The sequence below is a fragment of the Echinops telfairi genome, unplaced genomic scaffold (assembly GCF_000313985.2).
Source record: "Echinops telfairi isolate 266 unplaced genomic scaffold, ASM31398v2 ScPeMD7_60;HRSCAF=208, whole genome shotgun sequence".
Lineage (NCBI taxonomy): Eukaryota > Metazoa > Chordata > Mammalia > Afrosoricida > Tenrecidae > Echinops > Echinops telfairi.
Window position 1 is genome coordinate 17,463,030 of NW_022103958.1, and position 5,886 is coordinate 17,468,915.

Here is a 5,886-nt window from a genome sequence, read left to right on the forward strand (position 1 = left end):
TAAACAAGCGGCCATCTAGCTCAGAAGCAACAAAGCCCACATGGAAGAACATATCAGCCTGTGTGATCACGAGGTGTCGAATGTATAACTGAAGACAAATGGGTGCATAAGCAAATGTGGCAAAGAAAGCTGATGGTGCCCGGCTGCCCCTCTCCTTTACTAAGCATGATGGCCTCCACGGACTCATCTCTCTTGGCAACATGTCCATAAGTACATAAGATGAAGTCTCACTGTCCTTACCTCGAAGGTGCATTCTGGCTGTACTTCTTCCAAGACAGCTTTGTTTATTCTTTTGGCTGTCCATCATACTTTCAATGTTCTTCCCCGGAACCATAACTCAAATATATTGATTCTCCTTAGGTTTTCCTTATTCAATGTCCAACTTTCCTATGCATATGAGGAGATGGAAAAGATCATGGCTTGGGGACACGTCCAAATTTAGGGCACTATCTCTAAGGGAAGATTTTTTTTGTTTTTTATTTAGAGGAAGGTCCTTGTCTCTTCTAAGTTTCTGCTCCAGGTAATCTTCATGTGGTTTGGCCTGGTTCTTCCCCATCTCTGCTTCCTTAAGCTGCATCTTTTATATTTTGTAAGAGATTGTCTCAAAATAGATCCTGTACTAATCCTGCCTCATCATCATAACAAACACAACGTATTCTCCAATGGGATTATAACCGTAGCCGTAGACAGAGGTTAGGATTTACAACTCACCGTGTGGGGCACATAATTCAATCCACAACAGAACCATTCCAGGAAATGAAGCCAAGAAAAGGGAGAAAACCACTTAACTGCCAAAATACTGGAGGTGTGGGCCCAGTATGCTAAAAAGTCACAAAAACAGAATAAAGAGGCCAGCGCTCAGGACAAGGGAGAACGAGAAAGGCAGCCGCAAGAGAAGAGGTGGAAAGTAAACACCCAAAAGTGCCCTCAGAATTTGAAGATCATGGTCAACAACAAAAAAGAAAGTATGAACAAATGGAACAAGGAAAAAGAAATAAATCCGGGCATGCAACTCATCATTTAAATGTCCTATAAACGTATTGCAAAAACTTTTATCCCTGAAAGGCTGATTGTCTCAGAAGTACATCCTCAAGTTTTGCTTCTGAGGCCTCCGTATGAACTCAAACCTCCAACCTGCCAGTCAGCGGGTGGGTCTTCCCCTCACAGGCTTGTTTCCTCGGAGACACGTCCTCAGACTTCTTCTGAGGCCTCAGAGTGGACTCCAACTTCCAACCTGGCGACTAGCAGCGGGATCTCCCCATCTCTGCTTCCTTAATCTGCATCTGTTATATTCTGTAGGAGATTGTCTCAAAATAGATCCTACACTAACCCAGTCTCATTATCATAACAAACAGCTCATTCTCAAATGGGATTATAATAAATTGGGGCCTGCATTTAATGTTTGTACCACTCGGGGACCCCACCTCCTAGACTTTGAATTATTAACTTTTTAGTATGACATAATTTATTCAGACAAAATCATCTAGACTATTAGTAATAAAAGTAAATATCCATGAACTCACCACTCAGCTTATGAACTAGCAATAAATCACTATTCCATTCATCTGTACTTTAATAAATCATGTGTTCTATGAGTAAGACATGGGGGGCATGTTTTATACTTTATGTAAATGTTGTTGTGCAGCATTTATTCTCTTGTAAAGATGGAATCCCACCATTTGTCCATCAGGTTGTCACAGTGTGGTGGCTTGTGTGTTGCTGGGATGCTGGGAGCCATGTCCCTGGTATTTCAAAAGCAGCAGGATCACCCGATGTGAACAGATTGCAGCAGAATTTCTAGACGAATAGCAGATACAAAGGAAGAATAGGCTGTCCACTTCAGAGGAATTAGTCCCTAAAAACCTTGGGGATAGCAGTACATCCTTGTCACACACCAGAAAGCTAATGAATAGCAGCAGAGCACTGTCAGCAATAGTGCCAGGCGGTGAGACCCTCGGGGCAGCAGGCACTCGGAGGAGCTGCCTTCTCACGTCCACTTGATCGGAATGGCACAAGTGGAGTAAAGCGAGGGGGACTAGCGCCTTCAGCACCTTCATTTGAGAATGGGGTGTGACTCAAAGTGAAAAGAAACAGAGGAAAACAACTATTAATAATTGGAACTTAAAGTGTATGAATTCTGAATCTAAAAGAATTAGAAGCCAGAATTGAATTGAAACGCATAAAGATTGATAGTCTAGGCATTCGTAAGCTGAAATGGACTGGTTGAATTTGCTTCGGCCAGGCTCCAGAGGCTGAATAAATGAGCAAAACTCTGGGCAGCAGGGCCTGGACTCTTCATGTATTTGTGGGGAGCAGTCTCATGTCTCGCTTTAATGGAAGTACTCTGTTTAAAAAAAAAGAAAGAAAGAAAAACATCATCAGCACTGTTTGTTTCCTCAACAGCTCTGTTGGCCTGTAATTCCCATGCCATACAATTCCATGGTTCAAGCACACCAAGAAGAGTTGCACAGTCGTCGCCGCAGTCAGTTGTAGACCATCTTCTTCACTCTGTACTCTTCGTTCTGAGTGTTTCCCCCCAGCCTCTCCTGCCAGACCCTCAAGGAATGACTGATCCAGTTGCTGTCTCCATAGATTTACCAATCCTAGATTTCATATACAGAAAAACACTAAAACACACACAAGAATAACAAAGTAAAGCAGAATATAAAACATCAGTTGAAAAGAAAGAAGAAAATATTTAAAACTAGAACAATTGTAAATGGATCGGAAGGGAGATTGAATGATAGGGTGCTAAATTTTAACCTAGCTGTTTCTGCAACAATCCACTTTCCAATGCGTTCGGCAGGAGACAAGGCTATTCCCATCCTTCCTCGGGATGCCGTCCTCACCACCGTGCACTGAGCTCTGCTTTCTCTGTGCTGGTTTTCCATTGACTCTATGTGAGACCAAGAAGCCCGGGTGGCACTGTGGGAAAAGCAGGGGACTGCTAACTGTGGGGCCTGCGGTTCAAACCCACTTGGTGCTCTGCAGGAGAAAGATGGGGCTTTCTTTTCCCGTACATGTTTGCAGTGTCAGAAACCCTAAGGAGCAGTCCTGCTCTGGCCTACAGGGTCGCTGTGAGTCAGAATCTGCTAAATGTCAGTGGCTTCTATGGAGCAGATGAATGTCAAAAGCCACAAGGCATCTTCATGTAGCCTCAGAGTCAATAGAACAAAACAGGTCTCTTCTCTGTTGTTCCAGAAACACTGTCATTGAATCTCACTGGCTCACATGGGCTGGGGTCATGTGTTCATTCTCAGTACCATCGCCGTACCAAGCAGGGTACAATCATCTGATCCCTCAGGCTTTGGTTATGTGTCCACATCTGGAGCGACAAGTAGCTTTAGCTCATTCCAAGGCCCCTCGTTTGAATAGAGGGGAGTGTGTAGTTGGTTTCTCAGAGAAAAACGAGTGTCATTTCTAAAGTAATATAGAAGAAAGTCTTCCACACCAAATCTAGATCCCGCTACCTCCATGACAGGTCAGTTCTTGTTTTCTAAACATTTATTACATGATATGCAAAGTGGTTTGGTGGTACAGTGGGTTTTGCATTGAACTGCTTAACAACAAGGTGAGCAATTTAAACCACCAGTCGCTCCTTCAAAGGAGATGCTCCCGTGAAGATTTCACTGTCTTAGAAACCACAGGGACAGTTCTACTTTGTCCTCCTGGGTCGCAACGAGTCAAAATTGAGTTGGTGGCAGTGGTTTTTTATGCTAAGTGCTTTGTGTGAATTGATCATGTAATTCCCACAACAATCCTAAGAAGTGGGTGGAAACATTACCCACATTTATAGAATTAGAATGAAGTGGTATCGTTGAAGGCCTGAAGCAGGATAAAAGACAAAACCTATTTCTTGTCAAGCTGTTTACACCACCCGACACTGCTTCTCTGCTCGTCTAGCTCTAAACTAGGATACTAAAGTTGTTAAATCAACATTTAAACCACTTTATCGCATTCCAGTGGAATTTTTGAAACATTATTCTTAAATAATGTTTTGAAGGTTAACACACCCCAGAGGGACACTTGATATAATTCATTACCTAGAACATGGACTAACAAAAAGAGCAAAAGCAAACAAAGATCAGTACAACGTTGCTCTGTTACTCCGCATTCATCACTAGCATGGGCCACTTTTGAATCTTCCTTGTGACTAAGCTGCCTAATCCATGTGCTTCATATGAAGGAGGTTGGGCAATATTTGACTGGCAAAAGTGGCATGTTGTGTTGTGGTTAGGTGCTGATTCATACTGGAAGTACGATAGAACAACAACAAAAATCGCCTGGTCCCATGCCATTGTAAAAATGTGGAAGTGGGTGGGTCTGACCTCCTTTAATTTCATTAGGGGGAAGGAGAATCAAGATCAATAGCCAAGAGTGATTCTGATGAGGCAGATGTCAGCAATGCCGCACCCTCCTTTCTTTTCACCATCTCTGACACCAGCCACCAACCATCCCTCCCCCAGCACTCTCTACTTTTCTCTGGGGTTGATAAATCACTGCAGTAGCCCCACAGAACTCACAGACCATACTCACGCAGCTGTAGGATTTGTTAAGGAGGGAGCAGATTGCAATTTAGATTCAGAACGTTCAGGATACAGTTCTTTGCTTAGAACAGTCTCTTCTCAACTCTAGCACAAACAGGTAGCTCTCTGACCTTTAGCTCCTTGGCCCTGCTACTCCATTGCCTCTGCCCAGTTTGGATTAGTGTTAGCTCGGCCGATATGTGCCTAGTAAGCTTTGACTAAAACACATGAAGCTCTTGTTTTAGGAGTAAACAAACCTAGCTCCACAAAGTGCCCCTTGGCACCCTACTCTGCCTGCAAGACACTCGCATGTCTTACTCCATGGGTTAAGAAACCCACTGCACTGTATCCTGTCAATCCTCTGCTTCAATTGCCTTTGTTTCTCTGCTGCTGATCTCAGGGGAAGGTTCCCAGTACAGGGACCCTAGATCCAAGAAGCCTGACTCTTCTTTCACGGTGGTTGTTGATATCCTTCTTATTTCCACTAGAACAATCCATCTTAATTCTAGTAGAGTAGCAAAATAGGCCACTGCCTTTGTGAGGCATGGTTCTACACACACAAGGGCACCATGCACCTTATTTGTGTTCTTAGCAAGCTGTCCAATCCCCTTGGGGGGGTCACAAGCACCTTATTTGCATAATCAGAACCAGCATCAACTGCACATTACAGGTTGTTATGAACCTCCCTCTGGTCCTGATGCCATATTATTCTTCTGATAGCCCACATTCTTGGTTTATTTGCTCAGCATGCATATTGAATAAGTATGAGAAAAGGACAAAACCCTACCACACATCTTTCTTGACTTGACATCACATGCTCTGTTCAAACAACCACCCCTTGGTCTATGTATACATACCACATGGGCACCATTCAATATTCTGTAATTCTCATTTTTTTAAATGTTACCCATAATTTGGTATGATCCACATTCCAGTGGTTTTGCAGTCAAAAAATACAGATGTGCATATTTCTAGTCTTCTCTGCTTTCAGCCAAGATTCATCTCAACAGCAACAATAGCCCTCATTCCATGTGCTCAATTCAGTTTGGATTTCTGGCTGCTCCCTCTAGCATTGTTGCTATGATGTCTTTAGGGGGTCTCACTATAAATAAAGATTCACTTTTGTGCCTAATTTTGTATTCTTTTCCTCAAAGAGGCACTTTGGCTGTAGAAGTTTTAGGGCCTACATCTACTTCAGGATGTTAAGTTCATATGCTGCCTGCCAGGTAACTGCCCTTCAGGATGGCTCTTTCCGACATACACAAGTATAATTGGCTCCAGATACCATTCCTCCTGTTTGTAGGCCACTGGAGATCCCCTTGCAGAGGGGTCGCAAGGAGGAGACGAGCCAGTCAGGGTG